The 23,458-nt window shown below is 41.6% G+C and overlaps 1 long non-coding RNA gene across 1 annotated transcript in view; it reads left to right on the forward strand.

Annotated features, from left to right (window-relative positions):
- The window catches only part of LOC134733598 (uncharacterized), a 50,650-nt gene that overhangs the window by 11,991 nt on the left and 15,201 nt on the right, over positions 1-23,458 (forward strand). The gene's annotated exons all lie outside the window — the stretch shown is intronic.

Raw genomic sequence — 23,458 nt, forward strand, 5'->3', positions numbered from 1 at the left:
TTATTTTTCTTTTGCTTGAATAGAAAGGCATTTATTCTGATTGATCCAAATTACCATAATAGTTTCTAAAGGATAGCTAATCCTTTGGATTTTTTACTCAATATTCTCTTAGTTATTTAATGAATTCATTCAACACATATGTATTGACCACTTACCATGCACCAGGCATTGTTTTTGTTGCCAAGAATCAAGAAGTGAAAAAATAATCACGAATCTTTGTCCTCTAAGAGGTAGTGAGATGAGATAACCAAAAAGCAAGAAGAGTAAACTATTGAATTTTAGACGATGATAAATGCTAAGGAGAAAAGAAAGCAAATGAAGGAACAGGTATGCCAGGAGGTGGGGGCGGTGATGGTGGGTAGGTGGTGGTGAGAACTAAACTCTGACCTTTTTCTTCTCTTGCCCAAATTCCTATCTAAGCAGCCTGAGAGTCATACCCTACAAACCATAAAGTCTTATCAGAGGGGTTTTATTTCACTATGTATAATGTGGCTCACTTTCTTTTATATTTTGAGATGGAGTTTCCTTCTTGTCGTCCAGGCTGGAGTGCAACGGTGTGATCTCGGCTCAGTGCCACCTCTGCCTCCTTGGTTCAAGCGATTCTCCTGCCTCAGCCTTCTGAGTAGCTGGGATTACAGGTGCCCACCACTATGCCCAGCTAATTTTTTTATTTTTAGTAGAGATGGGGTTTTGCCACGTTGGGCAGGCTGGTCTCAAATTCCTGACCTCAGATGATCCACCCATCTCGGCCTCCCAGAGTGCTGGGCTTACAAGCATGAGCCAGCATGCCTGGCCGAATGTGGCTCAGTTTTCAACCTGACTGTGGCATAACAACATATGACAGATTAAGAGGGAAATATATATATATGATATATTATATGTATATATACACATATACACATATATGATATATGATACATATATGAGAAATACGTATTAAGATATACGTGTATATATATCTTTTTAAAGGTAGGGTCTCACTATGTTGCCCAGGCTGGTCTTGAACTCCTGGATCAAGTAATCTTCTCATCTTGGTCTCCCCAAGTGCTGGGACTACAGGTGTGAGCCACTGTGCTTGGCCTGGAAATAAAAATATTTTAATGCCAAATCTATGTTTTTTTAGCCATATCTTGAAATAGTCCTACAAAGCTGACTGGTGGGGGCGGGGGAGGGGGTGAAATCTACATTCTTTGAGAATCCCCCTCCTTTTCTTTCCTTTTGCTGATCCAGGAGAGAATCTACTCTGATAAGAAACATTTGCAGGTTATTCTCTCTGAAGCCTGCTACCTGGAGGCTTCACCTGCGTGATGAAACCTTGGTCTCCACAGCCCCTTATCATAACCCAGACATTCCTTTCTATTGATTCTAGGTCTTTAGATAATTATTTAACACTTTTAACCAATTGTCAATTAGAAAATCTTTAAATCTACCTACGACCGGAAGCTCCCCACTTCCAGTTATTCCATCTTCCCAGACGAAACCAATGTACATCTTACATGTGTTGATTGATGCCTTATGTCTCCCTAAAATGTATAAAGCCAAGCTGTATCCTGATCACCTTGGGCACAGGTTCTCAGGATCTCCTGAGGGCTGTGTCGTGGGCCATTGGTCACTCACATTTGGTTCAGAAAAAAATCCCTTCAAACTATTTTATAGAGTTGGACTCTTTTCATCAACAGCGGCAATTGCAAATTTTGAATTTTAAAGGCCAATCTCACTGTAAAGATTTGTTACATGCAAAATGATATTTTAGTTTGCAATGAACATTTAATTTACGATGAACAATCTGAGTAATATGAAATACCGTGTTTACTGCTGAACAGTACAAGCTTAATTACATGGCTAGAGCAAGACTCTGTCTCAGAAACAAAAGAAAACAAAACAAAAAACCACAATGTAAGTACGGTGCAAAATTGAGGTGCCCTGGAAGTATTCTGCAAAAGTGCTGTGGGAGCCAGAGAAAGAGGGATGAGCTTCTTCTTGGACAGTCAAATAAGGCCTTACAGGGGATGTGCCTTTGGGGCTTTGGATGATGACTTAGTATTCCCCAGAGAGGAAGGAAGGGAAGGACATTCCCAGCCCATAAAAGTGGGCAAAGGTTATGCACCTTTCGCGTATGTGCTTTTCTCTGTTTGGCATGTCCTTTATCCTAAGTAATATAACTCAGAAGCAGCAAATCAAATACTGCATGTTCTGACTTATAAATGGAAGCTAAATAATGAGTACACATGGATAGAAAGATGAAAATAACAGACACTGAGGACTCCAAAAATGGGGAGGGTGGGAGTTGGCAAGGATTGAAAAACTACCTACTGGGCACAATGTGTACTATTTGTGTGATGGGTTCAATAGAAGCCCAAACCTCACCACTATGCAATATACCCATGTAACAAACCTGCGCTAGTACCCCCATGAATCTAAAACAAAAAATAAAATAATCTAAAAGAAAAATAAAATATAAAAACAAAATAAAATAATCTAAAAGAAAAATAAAATAGAAAACAAAAGATGCATAAATATGACAGAGAGTAGTATGTTTGAAATAGGGTAAGGTTAGAAGGGTTGGAGTGGCAGTGCGTTGGGGAGAGTGTCAGTGAGTTGGGAATAAGATGGGGACCTAGATTAAAGGCCAATTTGGAAACTTGCTAGAATAAAGAAATGGACCTAATTAACTGGGTGGCAGAGAAACCCAGAAAGCTACTAAGAGTGACATGGTCAGATCTGGGCTTCAGAGAAACCACATGGACATTGGTGGAGGCAGGAGAGGTAGGTGTGTGTGCTCTTTCCTCTGCCTGGAATGTCCTTAGTGAAATAACTCACAAATAGCACATCAAATACCGCACGTTCTCGCTTATAAGTGGAAGCTAAATTAGGGACACCCGTGGACACAACGACAGAAATAATAGACCCTGGGGGCTCCAAAAGGGGGAAAGTAGGAATTGGTGAGGGTTGAAAAATTACCTACTGGGTACAATGTGAACTATTTTGGTAATGGCTTCAATGGAAGCCCAAACCTCATCATTATGCAATAGAGATAAATGACATTGTCTTTGGGATCAGGCTTCCCTGGGCTGGGATCTCGCCTCCACCATTGACCAGCATGTGGGACTTTGGGAGAGCCATTTCCTTTCCCTAAGCCCTGCTTCCTCCTCTGCAAAGTGAATATGATAATCCCACATACACCACTGATTTATTGTGAGGATTAAATAAATTAATCCATGTGATGTGATTAGAGTATCAGGATGTAGTTGAAGCTCAATCAATAATTATTCTTTTTAGAGTGCACAGGGGTAGAAAGTGGCTTAAGATTGAAGGCAGGATGCCAATTTTTATTTATTTGTTTATTTAAGACAGAGTCTCACTCTGTTACCCAGGCTGCAGTGCAGTGGTATGATCTTGGCTCACTGCAACCTCTGCCTCCTGGGTTCAAGTGATTCTCGTGCCTCGGCCTCCCGAGTAGCTGAGATTACAGGCACACACCACCACACCTGGCTAATTTTTGTATTTTTAGTAGAGATGGGGTTTCACCATGTTAACCAGGCTGATCTCGAACTCCTGACCTCAACTGATCCACCCACCCCAGCCTCCCAAAGTGCTGGGATTACAGGCATGAGTCACTGCACCCGGTCAAATTCTTATTTTTTTTTAGTAGAGACGGGGTTTCATGGTGTTGGCCAGGCTGGTCGCGAACTCCTGACCTCAAGTGATCCACCAGCCTTGGCCTCCCAAACTGCTGGGATTACAGATGTGAACCAGGGATGCCAACTGAAAGGAGGTAATGAAACTTGACAGGAACATGATCTGGCATAGTGATTGGGTGATGGAGAGAAGATGAATTAGTTCCGATCTGAATTGAATTGACTCAGGAAGTTTAAATTCTCCAGACTCCTGGCAGCAAAAGATCCAGTTCTCCAAACAGAGGAGCCACCCCTGGATTTCCTACCCCTCTGATGTCTAGACAGTGCCACGGAGGAAGATTCCACCAGCTACAACCTCCTTGACAGTATGACCCCACCATGTGAGAGCATTTTGTTCAGAAAAAGTTAATTAAATGTGGATCCACCATAGGAAATTATGTCTTAATCTCATTCTGCTTTCTGTTTCCCTATTCCTTTCCAGTTTGATTTCTGTTCTGAGAAAGAGGGGTTACAAATGACCTGCTTCGAGACCCAATAACAATTTAATAGAGTGGAGATTCATTAAAACAGTGCTGATGGTGACTGAAGTATCTGGAAGAGAGAAATGGCCCAGAGGATTTCAATTCTCTGCCAGTTTTCTGATCTCAATTTAGGAGGCAGAATTAAGTTCTGGAAAGCTCAGAACAGAACAAAATAATGGAACGATTGGCTTTTAATCACTGGTAGAATCATGGGAAGTTGGTAGACTCCTAGCCTTATCATTTTATTCTCCCTTTTAAAGGGAAGTTTCTGCATTAGTAGCACACAGCCTGACGTGAATGCTATCTTCTTTCATTTAAAAAACATATTCATGGCCAGGCATGGTAACTCACGCCTGTAATCCCAGCACTTTGGGAGGCCAAGGCAGGCGGATCACCTGAGGTCAGGAGTTCAAGACCAGCCTGGCCAAGATGACGAAAACCCATCTCTACTAAAAATACAAAAATTAGCCCGGTGTGGTGGTGTGCGCCTGTAATCCCAGCTACTCAGGAGGCTGAGGCAGGAAAATTGCTTGAACCTGGGAGGCGGAGGTTGTAGTGAGCCGAAATCGCGCCATTGCGCTCCAGCCTGGGCGAAAAGAGTGAAACTCCATCTCAAAATAATAATAATAATAATAAATAATAAACATATTCAAAGATATTTTAAAAATATTAGCTGTGTGCCATGACTGTGCCAGGTATTGGGAATACAAATCTAGACCGGGCATTCATGGAGCTTACTTTTAGAGAAATCCAGACAATCAAGAAAGTACTAGGCAAACTGTGACAATTACTAAAAAACAATGAGCCAACTTCTTGCTTAGCTAAAGGAAATGAATCCCAATTTTGAACACCATTCTCAGAGTTGCTTGTCTTTTTTGCTGGACTGTAAGCACACGAAGCAGCCAGACAGTTTCACGTCCATCTCTGGCCATTTTTGAAGCTGACTTAAGTTGATTAAGAGGCACGAGTTGATGGCCCAAAGTTATTTCCTTTCTTATGCATCCAGGAAGTCAGTGCTCAGGAGAAGAAAATAGAAACCTGGCCAGGCGCGGTGGCTCACGCCTGTAATCCCAGCACTTTGGGAGGCTGAGGCAGGTGGATCGCGAGGTCAGGAGACGGAGACCATCCTGGCTAACACGGTGAAACCCCGTCTCTACTAAAAGTAGAAAAAATTGGCCGGGTGCCTGTAGTCCCAGCTACTCGGGAGGCCGAGGCAGGACAACGGCATGAACCTGGGAGTTGGAGCTTGCAGTGAGCCGAGATCGCTCCACTGCACTCCAGCCTGGGCAACAGTGCAAGACCCCATCTCAAAAAAAAAAAAAAAAAAAGAGAAATCTTCTTTGATTTAGTTTTTCTGTGGCTAGATGAAGTTTAGTATTTTAGGACATTCCAGAAGAACTTTAATAACAGTGTTAAAGGAGAGATTAGGAATGTGGGTCCTGAAGTCAGATTTCTCAGGTCCGGATAGTGTCTGTACCACTGACTACCTGGGTGATCTTTAACCTTTCCACGTTTCTGTTTCAAAACATGATAATAGTACCTATTCTTTAGGGCTGTTATGAGAATTAAACAAGACGATGATGCACATGAAGTCTTAGCAAAGTGTCTGATACGTATGACACACTTAAGAACATAATATTGCCGATAAAAAGAGGCAGGAGTGTTATATTACTGAGCTGGTTTCTGAGCAGCAGCAACTGGCAGCAAGAGGTAGTCGTTTCATATGCAGCTTGGCTAACTCCTAGCAATACGAGCCTGGGCAGTTCAATGCCCTTCTCTAAGCCCCAGGTTCCTCCTCTGCAAAGTAGGGATTAATGATGACTATCTTTCTGGGGCTGTAGTTAGAATATAAACAAATAAGCCAGGCATGGTGGCTTACGCCTGTAATCCCAGCACTTTGGGAGGTCAAGGTGGGTGGGTCATGAGGTCAGGAGTTGGAAAGCAGCCTGGACAAGATGGTGAAACTCCATCTCTAATAAAAAAAATGCAAAAATTAGCTGGGTGTGGTGGCGCATGCCGGTAATCCCAGCTACTCAGGAGGCTGAGGCAGGAGAATCTCTTGAACCCGGGAGGCGGAGGTTGCAGTGAGCCGAGATCATGCTACTGCACTCTAACCTGGATGACAAAGCAAGACACCATCTCAAAAAAAATAAAAAATAAAAATAAAATAAAACAATAATAATAATAAAAAAGAATATAAACAAATACATGTAAAACATCTAGCATAGTAGCCAGTCCATATCATGGTCGTTGATACACGGTGTCATCATCATTATCATCATTCTTTGGATTGGTTGTTGTTTTTGCTACTTGGCTGGCTTTTGTTATTTTGATCTATTGCAAGCTTTGTTGCCTGGAAGCAGAGCTTGCAATAGAAAATCTTATGCCAGTGTTTTATTAAGGGCATGCTCTCTGGACAAATGAGTAATGCATTAAGGGAAGCAGATGAGGCAGGACAGGAAGGGATGTAAAGAAGTGGTTTCAGGTGAAGTTTGGACTAAGCCTGATCACTTTGGAGCATGAATTATAGCACAGGGTTTGTCCTACCCAGAAGTCTGGTAGCTGGTTTTAATATGCTCATATCCATCAGACATAGGTTACTGGCCACTCTTAGGAGAAGGACATAATTCCCCAGGCACAACTGGGTAGAAGACTCCTATCAATAGCAAGTGATCCTACAGAGAAGAATGCAGTAGGGTCTATGGATAAGGAGCTGGAAGATGGATGCACTGACCTTGTGTTGAGGATCTGGGCAAGGCACTGGCAGCATCTACTGCACTCTTTTTTTTTTTTTAAGCTAGAGTCTCTCTCTGTCGCCCAGGCTGGAGTGCAGTGGCGTGATCTCGGCTCACTACAACCTCCGCCTCCCAGGTTCAAGTGACTCTCCTGCCTCAGCCTCCTGAGTAGCTGGAACAACAGGAGCTCACTGCTACACCTGGCTAATTTTTTGTATTTTTAGTAGAGACGGGTTTTCACCATGTTGCCCAGGTTGGTGTCGAACTCCGGAGCTCAGGCGATCCACCTGCCTCGACCTCCCAAAGTGCTGGGATTACAGGCGTGAGCCACCGCGCCTGGCTACTGCACTCTTTTAATGCAGTTTGATTTTCCCTTGGGAGACCCTTACCTTACTTTCAACCAGACCCCAACCCTGGAGGCTTGTGACCTGGGACCTGGACAAACAGAGTTTGTCCTAGTTTGTCCAAACTTCAAGATATGAGAGAGGTGATGCCTATGTGGTCAACAAATTAGGAAACCGTGTTGAAGAACAAATGTTGCCTATTAGAGGGACTCTTTTAAATGTTCATGATGCTCACAGTCTTTGCCAATTTGAACGTCCTTGGAAGCTCCAGTCTGGCTGTAAGGAGGTGATGAGGAGCTCTGCATGTTAGAGGCAATGAAGATTTTCCTGTCCACAGTTATTGGTTGAGGGATGATCATGTAACCTAATGAGAATCAGGGAGATACAAGGAAACTTTGCTAATAATATTGAGAAAGAGCTGCAAAGTCATTTCTGAAAGTATTGCTAGCAATTATTAGCCAGTGGGCAAACATGGGGCCTGAGACAGAAGCCAGCCAAATAGACAGCAGAGACAAGAGAAAGAGAGAAATAAGAGGGTCCCCAAATAAGTCCCTGGATCAAGACGTGCCTGAAGTTTACCCTTACACTTTCAATTGTTTTCTCTTTTGCTGAATTCATTGAGCTGAGAGTTTTGGGTACCTGCAACAGAGTCCTGACTGATATTATTTCTTTTCTTTTTTTTTTTGAGATGGAGTCTTGCTCTGTCACCCAAGCTGGAGTGCAGTGGCTCCATCTTGGCTCACTGCAACCTCTGCCTCCCAGGTTCAAGTGATTCTCTTGCCTTAGCCTCCCAAGTAGCTGGGATTACAGGCACCCACCACCACGCCCAGCTAATTTTTTATTTTTGGTAGAGACGGAGTTTCACCATGTTGGTCAGGCTGGTCTCGTACTCCTGACCTCAGGCGATCCACCTGCTTTGGCCTCCCAAAGTGCTAGGATTACAGGGTTGAGGCACTGCACCTGGCCTAATATTATTTCTATAATGAACTCAGAAGCATTACGTAAATTAGAAGCAGTCAATTAATTTATAGAATCATTGTTGTTATGTACATAGAGTCCTCTTTTGACGGAGTGAGCAGAGGCATCCAAGCCAGGGCAGCTTTTCTAATTGGGTTTTTATTGTCTCAGATAGAGAAGTACATTAGGCGGCTCCAAGGACACTAAAGCTGCCCCTAGCCCCCAAAAAAATGTTTTCCCAGCCAGTTTTCCCTGACAGCAGAGGTCTAGGTTCTAGCAAAGTGACCTTCAAACAAAATGGCCATTGAAAGGCTGACAGCCCAAACCAGTCCAGAGAAAGAGATGAAATCACTGCTCAAGGAAAGGCAGGCAAAAGTGGAGTGGGGTAGACAAATCGACAGCATCTTTATGGACAGAAGCTGTTCGTTAACAAAATAAAACCATTTTAATCCACACAAACACACTTACTGATAAGGTAAAAAAAAATGCATTGGTCTTGGTTATTATTAGCATTATGTAAAAGGTTTATTGTATTTTCGTTTACATTTCTTACTCTTCTTAAGAAAACTTTATTTTCTATACTAATACAGTATACACTTGTGACAGAGAGAGGCAGAGAAATTCTAGGCAGACAGGGGCAAGTCCCCAGCAAAACCCCATTTTCCAGCTGAAAAGCCTGAAACATGTGGCAGAAAGTGAGAAATTCCATCCCTGTGTACCTGCTCGCTCCCAATTGTTTCTTTCTGAATAATGTCTTTTTACCAATCGGATGTTGCCTTTTCCAAAACTACCTATGGCCTGCCCCACCCCCATCTTTTGCCTATAAAGACCTCAGACTCAGTTGGCAGAGAGAGAGAGAAGCAGCTGGACAGTGAAGAGAGGCAACTTGACTTCAGAGATGGTGGCTGGATCGGCAGAGAAGTGGCTTGACTTCAGAGGAGAGCGACCTGCCCTTCCTGTCCCTTCTCCAGCTCCCCTGTCCTCTGAGCGCTGCTTTCATTGCTCAGTGAATGCTTGCATTCACCATCCTTCAATTTGGCTGCATGACCTCATTCCTCCTGGGCGCTAGACAAGAATTCAGGACACACCAAGTATGGATACCCAAAAAAGCTTTCACGCTGGCCCTTTGCCCTTGCTGACAGAGGGCAGCCACCCCACGTGATGAGACAAAGGGCCCACTGAGCTGATCATGCACTACTGTCTGCAGACAGCAGAGCTAAAAGAGCATTGTACTCACCCTCTGGGGCCTTGGGGTTGCAGGCACCCCTACCTGTATGCTGCTGTGGGGCCTGCACGGAGTTTACTCCTGCCAGTGCTAAAGCAGTTGGCCAGTTCCTGTGCTTGTTCGCCTACGCACTCCCTCCCGTGAGGGGTTGAGTGGGGCAGGGTGAGTAAACAGGGCACCCCATCACGAGTCCCGTGAAGAGGTTAAGAAAACATCCTGCATCACTTATGTTGCCCACTGGCCTCAAATTGCAAGATCTCAAAGCTTTACGCATGCAGTCACAAAAGAGACACCCACAAAAATCTGTGGACACACAAAAAAGGTGTTTTAGTGAGCCATTAACAAATTTCCATTAGAATGAGCTCAGTTGGTAGCCTTTCCAGACAAAAGAACATCTTTTCTGTGAATCAGTTTTAAAACGTTTGTAATGCTTTTTCTCTTAGTTGAAGGATTTTTCCGGCTTAAGAATGGGGATGCCAAAGGCAATTTGGGAGGATGTTTGGAGAAATGAGAAGTCTAAAGCCACAAGGGGAAGACTTTTGAGGAGGGAGAGCCAAAACCAGTGGAGTGATAGATAAGAAGCCTAGCCAAGAAATGACAGGAAGGAAAAAGGAACCTGTGGGTGAGCCAGTGTAGAGAAGGGGAGGAACAAAAGGGTGAATATGGGTTCCAGTTATTTGGAGCCTGCCTGCCTGGCTGATTGGAGCAAACTGGCTGACCATGGCCAGCATGTGGTACTCCAGGCTGGGGCTGGTATAGCCAAGATATATATTAATAATTTCTTCCAGCAGCATTTTCCAAAGTGCAGTTTAGGGACCCCCTACCTTAGCATGTTCTTAGACCTTACCTACTGCCACTTAATCAGCATCTCTGTGCATGGAACTGGGGTTTGGATTTTTTTTTTTTTAACTTTATTGAGGTGTAATTTGCATATAGTAACTTTGCATATTTGAAGTATACAATTTAATGTATTTGGACAGTATCATTATTATCATGCACCTGTAAAATTATTGCCACAATCAAGATCATGAGCATATGCAGAACTCTCAGAAGTTGCCTTGTGTCCTATCCTCAGAAAACTATGAATCTGCTCTCTCTCTGTATCAGTTCATAATTTGCTAGAACGTTGTGTACATAGATTAATATAATATTAACATATATTCTATTGTCTGATTTATTTCAATTAGCATAGTTATGGTTAGCATCTATTGAAATTCACATACATTGTTGTATGTTATAATAGTGGATAAACTTTTCTGCTGAGGTGTCTCCCATGTTATGGACACACCACGCTTTGTGGTGCACTCTGAGTTCCGAGCACTCTGAGCTCTCCTTTAGCTGTATTCCACAAATTTTGTTATGTTTTATTTTGTTTGATTCAGTTCAAAATACTCTGTAGTTTCTTTGAGCAATTTTGTTTTATTTAGAAGTTTGTTAGTTTTCCAAATATGTGGAGATGTTCCAGGTATCTTTTTTGTTACTAATTTCTTTTTGTTACACAATTTAATTCAGTTGTGATCAGATAATATACTTTTCATCAAATCTATTCATCAAAAACATCTATCTACTTTTTATGGCCAGGGTACAGTGTATTTTGGTAAATGTTCTGTGTGTACTTGAAAAGAATGTATATTCTGCTCTTGTTGGCTGGAGTGTCCTATAAATGTCAATTTAGTCAAGTTGGTTCAAAGGGTTATTTCACTTATTCTATTCTATATCCTTGCTGATTTTGTGTCTACATATTTTATCAATTGTTTAGTGAGAGCTTTTGAACATTTTTGTTACATCTGAGAACTTCTCCTTTATGTTTTGTCAGCTTTTTATTCATGTATTTTGAAGCTTTGTTATCACCTGCATCCACATTTGGAATTTTTATAACTTCTTGTTCAATTGACTTCTTTATCACAATGAGTTTACCCTTCTTTTTCTCTGGTAATATTCTTTGTTAATATTGTTACAGCTACTCAGGGATTTTTTGGGTTAGTGTTAACCTTGTATATTTTTTCATTTTTTTCACTTTTATCCTATTTGAGTATATATATATATATATATATATATATATATTTTTTTTTTTTTTTTTTTTTTTTTTTGAGACAGAGTTTTGCTCTTGTTGCCCAGACTGGAGTGCAATGGTGTGATCTCAGCTCACCTCCGCCTTCTGAGTTCAAGCAATTCTCCTGCCTCAGCCTCCCGAGTAGCTGGGATTACAGACATGTACCACCATGCCTGGATAATTTTTTGTATTTTCAGTAGAGATGGGATTTCTCCATGTTGGTCAGGCTGGTCTCAAACTCCTGACCTCAGGTGATCCGCCTGCCTTGGCCTCCCAAAGTACTGGGATTACATGGGTGAGCCACCACACCCAGCCAAGTATTTAGATTAAGGTGAATTTTTGTAGGCAGGTTTCAGTGAGATTTTGCCTCTTTAGCTAATCTGACGATCTGTGTCTTTTAACTGGGGTACTTAACCCATTTACATTTAATATGATCATTTACATAGTTGGAGTCAGATCTTCCATATTGCTATTAGTGTCCCATTTATTTCCTCTTTTTCCTATTATTCTGCCTTCTTTTGGTTTAACTGAGTTTTATTTATGATTCCATTTGTCTCTTTGTTAGCTCGTTAGTGATATCATTTTGGGTTTCCTTTTTAATGGTTGCCTTCAGTTTATAGTATACATTTTTAATGTATCATAGCCTACCTTCAGGTAATAGTATACCATCTCCATATAATATAAGAATCTAGGCTGGGCACAGTGGCTTACACCTGTAATCCCAGCATTTGGGAAGCTGAGACAGGAGGATTGCTTAAGGCCAGGAGTTTGAGACCAGCCTGGCCAACATGGTGAAACCCCATCTCTACTAAAAAATACAAAAATTAGCCAGATATGGTAGTGCATGCCTGTAATCCCAGCTACTCAGGAGACTGAGGAAGGAGAATTGCTTGAACTCCAGAGGTGAAGGTTGCAATGAGCCAAAATTGCGGCACTGCACTTGTCTGAGCAACAGAGCAAGACTCTGTTGCAAAAAAAACAAAAAAAAATCTAACTACAGAATATTTCCATCTCCCTTTGTGCTACTTTTGTCATATATTATAATTCTACATATGTTATAAACCCCATAATAAATTCTCATTATTTTAATTGTCTTTAAAGAGATTTTAAAAAATAAGAAAAGCAAAAGATAAGAAAAATAAGAGAAAATAAGTATAGAAAGATAAAGAAAATAAAGATAAAGAAATAAAGAAAAATCAGATAAGAAAAGCATCAGAAATGGTAAATGTATAGAGGTGAGGGCAAATGTATAAATATAAATGCCTATACATTTACCATTTCTGATGTTCTTCACTCTTTTGTGTAGATTCAAATTCTTCTGCTATCACGTTTATTCTGCCTAAAAAAATTATTTAACATTTCTTTATCTACAACATTTCTTGTAGTATAGATCTGGTAAATTCTTTCAGCCTTTGTATCTGTAAAAAGATCGTTTATTTTTGAAATACAGTTTCACTGCGTTTAGAATTCAAGGTTAACAAATTTTGTTGTTGTTGTACTTTAAGAATAAGCTATTCTTGTTGCTCATGCAGTCAGTCCTTCCTGTTAAGCTCTGGGGGACCTGTGTTTAGATGGCCTGGGAGGCAGGAGCCACTGGACATGCAGGGACCAAAGGAAAGATTGTGAATTTAGATATGCCATTATCAATACCTACCACTGCATATTCAGCTGATGCACAGAAAGACTCCTTATCATCTGCTTCACAGTGAAGACTACCTCTTGCGAAATGGCTAATTAAATTGCAATTGAACCACATGCTCTCTAGGCTATAGGGCCCATTCGTAGACCTTTATTTACCCACCAAACTCAGATATCATTCTGGAACAACCAATCTGTACCCATTATCCCAGTGTCTCCACAGGTCTTAATCACACAAAGACAACAGTTGATAAGGCAACTTGTCTTATTCCAATGTATTAACATCAAAAACACATTAGAATTTAATTTGCAGCTTATTAAAAATGTATTTGATTGTAAGATCCATGAAAGTAAGGATTTTGTCTGTTTTATCTACTGTCATATCTTCAGAAGCTAGAGTGGTGCTTACCACATAGTAGATGCTTAGCTAATTGTTGCGTGACAGATTTTTTAAAGTTACACAATAGTTCATGCTAATTGTTGCAAGTCAAATAACATGGAGTGATATAAAAAGAAATTCAATAACTAGTGTCCCTGAACTCCAAATTCCACTGCTACCCAATTAGATAGCCAATGTTTACTTTTGATATTATTTATCTTTTCTCATTTTTTCACAATGCTCAGACAAAAATATGAAAAATACACATTTTCATTGTTCATTCTCTTACTTATTCATTTCTTCTTTTCTCCCTTTCTCCTTTCTTTGCTTTTTTATTTAATACATTAAGGATGTCTATCTATGCTGATGAATCTCACCCCTGCTTGTACATTGGAATCACGTGGGGGATTTTCAAACAATTCCAGTAATTGAGCACATCAAAGACCAATTGAATCACTTTGGGCAGAGGCATTTTTCAAAGCTCTTTAGATGAGTCTTATGTATAGCCAGGGTTGAGAGCCCCTACTCTGGACCAAATATACACAGACATAAGTCATCCATTTTAATACCTGCATAATAATTCATAGTAAGCATACACCAGGATGTATTTACCTGCTTCTGTATTCATGTTCATTTAAGTAGTGCCTGATTTCTTTCCTTTATGATCTGTAGTTTGGAGCAGATGATTTCATTACTAAACTATTTTCTCCAAGGGTCATCATACCTTTTATCGTTTTATGATCTCTCATTTTGAAAAATTTATGCCTTTGGCCTTAAATTGCATTCTGTCTGACGGTACTATTACCAATCATGCTTTCAATCGTTGTTTTTGCATTTTCCCAGTGCATCTTTACCTGTTCATTTATTCAGAAACTTTTGTTGTCACTTGTTTTTCGCATAAACAGCATATAGCTGGAATTTTTAAAAAGCCCTTATCTGAAAATCTTTGCCTTCTTATAACAGTATTTGCATTGTAAATAAGAATCCAAAAGTACCATAAAAGTCTTCAAGCCTCAAATTAATGGAATCACGGTGGGGGTTTAGGCACCACGCCAGCTTGACCGGGGAGCAGGATGACCACCCCTCCCCACTCTCCCAACCCTCTCAGTTCTCTGCATATGCCGCTGTCTCATAACGCACTAATTAACTGCAAATGCAAATCGCAAATGTAAACTGTTTCTTTCTTAATTTTATCACTTTTTCCCTCCTAATTTACAGGAGGCTTAAATTATTAGCACTTGTCTAAACAATGCAGCTTCCCCTGGTATCTCTGAGGAGGTGTTGCCGATAACTTTCAAATGGTGTTACCCCTGAAAGCACAAGTCCAAAGCACTCGCTTCATCATGGGCCGTGTTAAGAAAGCATTTGAATAGTTCAGAGTGACCCACAGCTCCGACACATTTATAAAAGTGCAAATAAAGAAGAAAATCAGAAACTTCTTTTCTTGTCTGGGACTCTTAAAACTCTGTATTCCCTAGATACTTGACATGTCACATCCATAGGAATGGGAAAGGATGCAGAAGTGGTCTCCTAGATGAGCTGGAGCTTCAAAATCTCTCCAGGATCTCCTTTTATCATATCCTCAGCAGCAAATTAAGCATCTGTGGGGAAATTATGAACTCCCTGCCTTATCTTTCAGCAGCTCTGCACAGTAACATTTATTAAATACTTAGTGACAGACACTATAGTAAGCACCTGAACACATTATTTTATCATTGCCAGAACTCTGTTAGGTAAGCCCTGATAGTTTCCCATTCTATAGATGAGGAAACTGAGGCTCAGAGAAGTGACATCACTTGCCCAAGGTGACCCAGCAAGGCAGACAAGGAGCAGAGATTTCACCCCAGGTCTGCGTGAGCTCATCCCTTTACTCCCTATGATAACCTAATGCAACACGATGTGAACGACCTGTCATGATCTTGAAACCATCCCTGAAAAAACTTTATAAAATCGATGAAGTGGGTTGGATGTGGTGGCTCATGCTTGTAATCCCAGCACTTTGGGAGGCTGAGGCAGGTGGATCACCTGAGGTCAGAGTTTGAGATCAGCCTGGCCAATATGGTGAAACTCCATCTTTACTAAAGAAACAAAAATTAGCCGGGCATGGTAGTGCACACCTGTAATCCCAGCTACTCAGGAGGCTGAGGCAGGAGAATCGTTTGAACCCAGGAGGCGGAGGTTGCAGTGAGCTGAGATCGTGCCACTGCACTCCAGCCTGGGTGACAGAGCCAGACTCTATCTCAAAAAACAAACAAATAAATAAAATAATAAAACTGATTAAGTGGAAAAAACAAAATTCAACCAGGCTTGTGTCACAGTCAGCAGTAATCATTAAGCCAGCTTGCCCTTTGGTCCGCTTCCTTGTTGTTGGTCACTGTTTACTATCTGAAGGTAGCAGACCTTGTCACAAGATCCTTTGTTTCTTTTCTGTTCTATAGATAAAATGTAAGAAATTGTAAAAAGATAAGCTTTTTCTTTCGAGTTTCTCCTTTTGGTTCCATTTAATAAAACTACCCGCACCAGCTGGCTTGAAGGGCCCAGCAAAAAGATGACTCATAGAAGAATACAGTTTCCATATCCTGATAATTTCATCCCCGTTACCCCAACCAATTGACAACTACAATTTTCTACCTCCTTGCCCTTCATGATCCCCTTAAAAATCTTTGCCCAGAAATTCTTGAGCAAATGGATCTGAGACTTGAGAATTCCTTCCATTTCCTTGCTTCAGGTGGCCTTGAGATTATTAAACCCTTCTCTGCTGCAAATCCTACTGTCTCAGTGTATTGGTCTATTACTGAACGGTGGGCATATCAACCTGTTAGTCCTATAACAATCTGGCCCCTGCCAACTTCTCCTGTCTAATCTGGGCCCCCAGCTCCCCTTGCAACCTGTACTCCAACAATACCTCATGTCCCCTTAATATGCTTTGCTGTTTGACCCTCCTGTTCCCTTGCTTACACTGTTCACACTGCCTGTAAGTGATCATTTTACTTCAGGAAGAAGTATGTTGCAGTACTCAGGCACTTTACAGCATCTTGTGCCTCTATATCTCTCCTCCCTAGAGAACTCCCTCTAGAGTGTGAGCTCTCTGAGGGCAGGGACTGGATCTCACTCACCTCTGTATCCTAAACACCCAGCATTGTGCCTGGCACACAGCAAATGCCCAATAATAAATTGGATGCTCTCCCCCAAACTTTTTCTTTCTCTCCACTACGAAAAAAACGACCAACCCCTTCTGATCTGTCACTTCATTCTTCAGACATACAGGAGAGGCACATTTATTTCTATCACCATATTGGTTTTCACTTATATTGTTGGCCTTCAACACTGAGTTGTCTGTAACACCTGCAAAGCTTTGGGCATGCTTGGGCTTCCTCTCTAGAAATTAAGGAGACCAGCAGGGCACACATATGTTTCCCTGGAGCTGATTCCATCTGATTGCTCTGCTTCCAGAAGGTTTAATCGTATGCAAATGGCAAGTGGATGGATAGCTTCTGTCAGTCCCATCTTGAGTGAAGTGGTAGGAATGAGAGTGATCCACCACTGATATTGTGCTAGATGCCAAGCATTGGGACTTCAAGTAATGATGACGACATATCATAGCATGCCTTCACAATGCTTGCAGCAGGGCTTGCAAACTCAAATGTCCAAAGGGACAAACTTAAGTGAGAGAGATAGCCCAGGGTGAGACTGTGGCAAACAGGAGAATGTGACTGTGTTTTGAGGGGGCAGCCTCCTCTCGCCCCAGCCAGCTAGTGCCATGTGAGGGTTCTAGTCTGTTGCTGCTAGACCTTTCGACTTTTCAGTACTACTGAGAAATCTGGATCTGTATAGAAAATCTGAGTTTTAGCAATGGCTAATAATTCTAAATTTTAAAAAATCATGGTCCAAATAAAACACATCTTTTGGCATGATCTGGTCTGATTTTGCCAGTTTTCAATTTCTTGTTCAGATTTTCACACAGACCTAAGGGGTAAAACCAATCTGGGTTTGAACTTTCATTCCATCACATGTTTTCTGGGTCATCTTGGGCAGGTTGTTGGATATCTCTGAGCATTAATTTCTTTATCTATAAAATGGAACCTCACTCTAAACCTTCTCACTCAAAGCTCATGTAAGTTCAACAAGAGCAGGGACTTGGCCTGTTTTACGTGTTGCACTATCCTTCGCACCTACAACAGTGTCTTGGACACAGTGGAGACTCAATGATATTACTAGAAAGACTGAATGTTACATTATCTTGTCTTTAGTGTGAGGGCTGTGACAAGAAGAACCCCAGGTAGTGTCAAAACAGGATATGAACAAAACAGCCCATTATCAGTTAGGATTCATTCACTTGCCAATGATAGAAACCCAACTCAAAACAAAAAAAAAGGACATTCACTGGCTCAGATAAGCCTCCAGGCTTCAGGCATGGCTGAATCCAGGGGCTCAAAATTGCCTTTCTCATCTATTTTCCTCTGTACTGGCTTTAGTCTCAGAGAGGATCACCCTGCGTGGCAGCAAGATGACACCTGGCAGACTGATTTTAGATTTTCCCAGGTATAAACACTCCTGCCCTTTCCCGTAACAGTCCCAGTTAAATTCTCATTGGCTCTTATTGGGTCACATGTGCATCCCTCACTCAATCCCTGTGGCTGGAAGAATGACATGCTTGATTCGCTGGGCCTGAGTCACACCCGTCCCTGATTCAATCAGTCCCTCCAAACCACACAAATTTAGTACCAAGGAGGGAGTGACTCCCTAAAGAAAGTAGAGAGAATAAATGCTAGTGACAAAAACAGTGTCTGCTGTGGAGGCCACATCTGTACACTTCAGGTCTGTAAACAATCCCATGTTACCTTGCCTTTAGAGAGGTCTTGTATTTCTCCCTTCATAAAGATGGAGATAGCTACAGAGGGCTAGGTACCAGTGCACACCTCCCACCATGCAGCAAGCTCAGGGCTGCTTTGGCTCAAGGCTAATGAGGCATAGGGTATTTGCAAATCCTCTCCAGAGAGGTTGCAAAACACAGAAGAAATTTAATAGTATCATCAAGTAATCACACCACACACTGGACTTTTTTTAATGCACTCCTTCTTTCCTTTGATGCTGTTCTGATGGATAATGCCCATGGTGTTTGCTGCGACCTAAATCCCTCACAAGATTGCTGGAGAGGAAAACTGCACCATAAGAGAACAGCGGTCCTGAATATCAAATGTAAGGGGCCAATTATTCCTCTTCCTTGAGACCTCATCCACCCAGCTTGCATATTCATGGGATCTCAAATGCAGATGAGATGGCAGCTGCTGATTAAAATCAGCTCACTTTGTTGTGGGGAGATTTGGGGACTCCGGGGAGGCCTCTTGAAGCTGCTCGGTGGTGAAATGTCCTCTTCAGGGGTTGTTCTGTTCCCTCCCAGTGTGGTCCTGTGGAATAATAAAAAATCTCGGTCTTTCAGCTTGGAGAAGCAGATGCTTGCCCTCTGGCTGGGTTGTGTGGGGTTTGAAAGTCTGCATATAAGCTTGAGAAGGGCAGAGCCATATTTTATCTGCTGCAGAACTGTCTTAAATTAGATCTTTCCCCTTTTCAAAGACATGGGAAAGGGAATGGAATAGAAAAGGGGTCTGTGGCAATTTGACTTGGAAGGTTGCTGGAGCCATGGTGTTTATTCTCTGGGATGATCTAGGGCAGTGTTTCTCCAACTTTAATATACACACAGCTCACCTGAATGTCTTGTTAATGCACAGGTGAGGTTTTAGCAGGCTGGGGTGGGGGCTGATGTTGCATATCTTTCATGCTCCCAGGTGGTGCCAACACTGATGATCTACAGGCCGCTCCTTAAGTACAAGGGTGTAGAGCAATGTTTCCCAAGCTTGGATGTACATTAGAATCACTTGGAAAGCTTTTACGTGTCAGAATGCCCAAACCACACCAAGATTAATTAACTTAGAATCTCTGGGTGGCACCCAGGAATCAGTTGTTTTTTTTTTTTTTTTTTTTGAAATAGAGTCTCGCTCTGCCACCCAAGCTGGAGTACAATGGCACAATCTCGGCTCACTGAAACCTCTGCCTCCTGGGCTCAAGTGATCCTCCCACCTTAGCCTCCCAGTAGCTAGGACTACAGGTGTTTACCACTACACCCAGCTAATTTTTGTATTTTTTGTAGAGACAGGGTTTTGCCATGTTGCCCAGGCTGGTCTCAAACTTCTGAGTTCAGGTGATCTGCCCACCTTGGCTTCCCAAAGTGCTGGGATTACAGGCTTGACCATGCTCAGCCAGGGATCAGCATTTTTGTAAAATTTCTCAGATAATTCTTATGTGCAGTTACGTTTGAGAATCAGTGATGTGGTAGCTGTCAACCTTGGCTGCTATACCTTATAACTGCCTGGGAAATCTAAGAAGTACCAATGTCCAGCCCTACCCAAGACCAAATCTCTTGAGATGTGTGTGCTGTGGGGATTAACTTGAGCCTTTCTACATTCTAAAAGCTTCAGAGCTGATTATCTGACGCCAAGGTTGGGAATCAGTTGCAGAAAGAATCAGCCTATGTGGTTCTCTCCAACCATGAGACCTGGTAAATTTTCACTGTTGTCATTAAGGTCATTAGCATCACTTTTGGACTTAGCTTTGTACCTTCCAAGGCTCGTCTGCAGAACCCAAACCTCTACACTACTTGTTTTGCTTCTACTTCCTAATTACATAAGCGATACATGTTTATTGTTGGAACTTAGGAAATGCAGAAAAGTTCACCAGATCAAATGTACCCTAACCTTACCTACAGATTTAACTTCTGTTCCCACAGCACTCCCTGAATAGAACCGCTGCTTCCATTTTGGCTTATATTATTCGTTTTAAAAATTTTGTTTTATTGTGGTAAGATACATAACATGAGATCTAGCCCTCTTAACAAAATTTTAAGTGTACAATCCATCATTTTTGACTATAGGTATGATGCTGTACCGCAAATCTCTGAGCTTTTAATCTTGTTTTAACTGAAACTTTATGGCTGTTGATGAGTAGTGCCCTATTTCCCCTTTCCCCTAATCCCTGGTAACCACCATTCCACTCTTTGATTTTATGAATTTGACTCTTATACACACCTCAAATAAATGAAATATTTTGTATATGATGTTCTGTGACTGGTTTATTTCACACAGCATAAAGTTCTCAAAGTTCTTCCATATTGCTATGTATTGCAAAATTTCCTCCTTTTCAATGCGGAATAGTATTCCACTGTATGTATATACCGTATTTTCTTTATTCATTCATGTGTTGATGGACATTTATTTCCACATTCTACATAGTGTTGCAATCAATGTGGGAATGCTAATATCTCTTTAAGATCCTGATTTCAATTCCTTGGGATAAATATCAAGATGAGGAATTGCTGGATCTTATGGGGGTTCTATTTTTTTTGGCTTATATTCTTCTTTTTTTTTTTATTTTGCAAGCCTTCCCTCTTTCTAATATATCAAACTTACTTCTACACATCATATCTTTCTCATAAGATATATATTAATAACTACAGATTATTATGATTCATTTAACCATTTTTCTACTCTTGATAAATATTTAGATTTTTCATAATTTTATTTTTTTATTTTTTTTGAGGTGGAGTCTCACTCTGTCACCCAGGCTGGAGTGCAGTGGCATGATCTCGGCTCGCTGCAACCTCTGCCTCTTGAGTTCAAGCGATTCTCCTGCTTCAGCCTCCTGAGTAGCTGGGACTACAGACGCGTGCCACCACACCCGGCTGATTTTTTATATTTTTAGTAGAGACAGGGTTTCACCATGTTAACCAGGATGGTCTCGATCTCTTGACCTTATAATCTGCCCACCTCGGCCTCCCAAAGTGCTGGATTACAGGCTTGAGCTACCGCGCCCGGCCGATTGTTCATAATTTTAATATAATTTCTTTAAGAAAACTCCTTAGATGTGGAGTTACTGGTTCAGAGGGCAAGAATATTTCTTTAGGAAAATGGACTTATGCTGTTGTATTAGGGCTTCATAATCATAATCTATTTTTATTTATTTATTTATTTTGAGATGGAATCTCGCTCTGTCATCCAGGCTGGAGTGCAGTGGCACAATCTCGGCTCACTGCAACCTCTGTCTCCTGGGTTCAAGTGATTCTCCTGTCTCAGCCTCCCGACTAACTGGGATTATAGGAACCCACCACCATGCCCGGGTAACTTTTGTATTTTTAGTAGAGTCAGGCTTTCACTGTGTTGGTCAGGCTGGTCTCAAACTCCTGACCTCAAGTGATCCACCCACTTCGGCCTTCCAAAGTGCTGAGATTACAGGCATGAGCCACCGCGCCCAGCCTACAATCCATTTTAAATATCCAGGGCCTTTGCACATAGTATCATCTGATTGTTGAACAAATGAGTGAATGAAACTGAGTCATTGCAACCCCGGCATTTAACAAGGCAACTGACCAATAGGAAGTATTTAACAAGTGTTCCTAAAATGAATGAAGGAAGGAGTAAATGCTGAACAAAACATGAAAAATGTAGTTGTCCATGGCTGGGATATGTCAGGAGCCTACTCTAGAATATAATTCACTTTCCCCCCATTGCAAGCAGCCAAGCCCAATTACCTACAACTACTTCCCAAAGTGAGGGTTAACGTCGTACTCACTCTTGGTAAGGTATCAGGAAATTAATTGCTCTGTTTCTCAAGACCTTTTCTGTGCAATAATAATTAAAAAAAAACTCTATCCACCACAGCAATTATCTATAATTACTAATGAAAACAGGTGTCTTAAATGCCTTTTCACATTGAGACATGAATGGTTCATTATCATAGCAGGCTACTATCAATATGCAATTTTCAGTGGGATGTTGAGATCAAACATAATGTGGAAGATAGCGGGGGCACACAAAGAGAACAGGGGCTTCCTGGATGCTACCCATTAGAAGAAATTTGCCAGAGGGGCAGAGGTTGACAAGCATTAAATAAGAAGCAGAGAGCTTCTTGGGGATGCAGAATATTGCGTGGCTGAAAGAGGTATAAAATATCAGTGTAGAGGAGATAAAAATCTCTTATTCCAAAATCTTTTTCATGGAGTGAAATGAGCTCAATCAAGCCATTGTCTCTGATCTCAGTTTCTGTATCTGTTGAGAATCAAAAGGAAAGCCTAAATTTATTAGGCTACAGAAGTCCTTTTGTATAAAAGATACAGAGTTGTCATGGGGAAGTCACCGAAAAAATGTAAAAATGGGTTAGCATCGTGTCTGGTATGTGCCCAGAGGTCAAGATGATTCAATTCTCCTATTTCTCCCTTAAAGGTCTCTTTAGCTCCCAATTTCTGTGAACTTGTGATAATAAAGGTGGACCAGGTATAACAGGTATCTAAGTACTGCGGAAGTTAGAACTCTGCACTTTTTTCCCTACACTTCCTGTTGCAATGCGTACTGGGAGACTTGTGAGCAGATGCAAGAGCAACTTCTGAACTTGGCCAGGATGGCTCAAGACAGAGGCTCAGCCGGGCGCAGTGGCTCATGCCTGTAATCCCAGCACTTTGGGAGGCCGAGGTGGGTGGATCACTTGAGGTCAGGAGTTCGAGACCAGCCTGGCCAACATGGTGAAACCCCATCTCTACTAAAAATACAAAAAGTAGCCTGGCGTGGTGGCGGGTGCCTGTAATTTCAGCTACTCGGGAGGCTGAGGCAGGAGAATCACTTGAACCTGGGAGGGGGACGGTGCGGTGAGCCAAGACCATGCCATTGCACTCCAGTCTGGGCAACAAGAGTGAAACTCCATCTCAAAATAAATAAATAAATAAATAACTAAGACAAAGGACAAAATAAGACAAAGGCCCCATGTGTTCAGGGAATTAGCACATTTATTTTGGGGCATTGCAGACTCTGCATCTTAGTTTTAGCTGGAAATGGTGAGATGTGATCAATATTTCCTCTAATTTTGTTTCTTAGGGATACCGTATTATAGTTCATAAGATGCAGCATGTAGTATTCATCCTACTG

The sequence above is a fragment of the Symphalangus syndactylus genome, chromosome 18, assembly GCF_028878055.3.
Source record: "Symphalangus syndactylus isolate Jambi chromosome 18, NHGRI_mSymSyn1-v2.1_pri, whole genome shotgun sequence".
NCBI classification, from domain to species: domain Eukaryota; kingdom Metazoa; phylum Chordata; class Mammalia; order Primates; family Hylobatidae; genus Symphalangus; species Symphalangus syndactylus.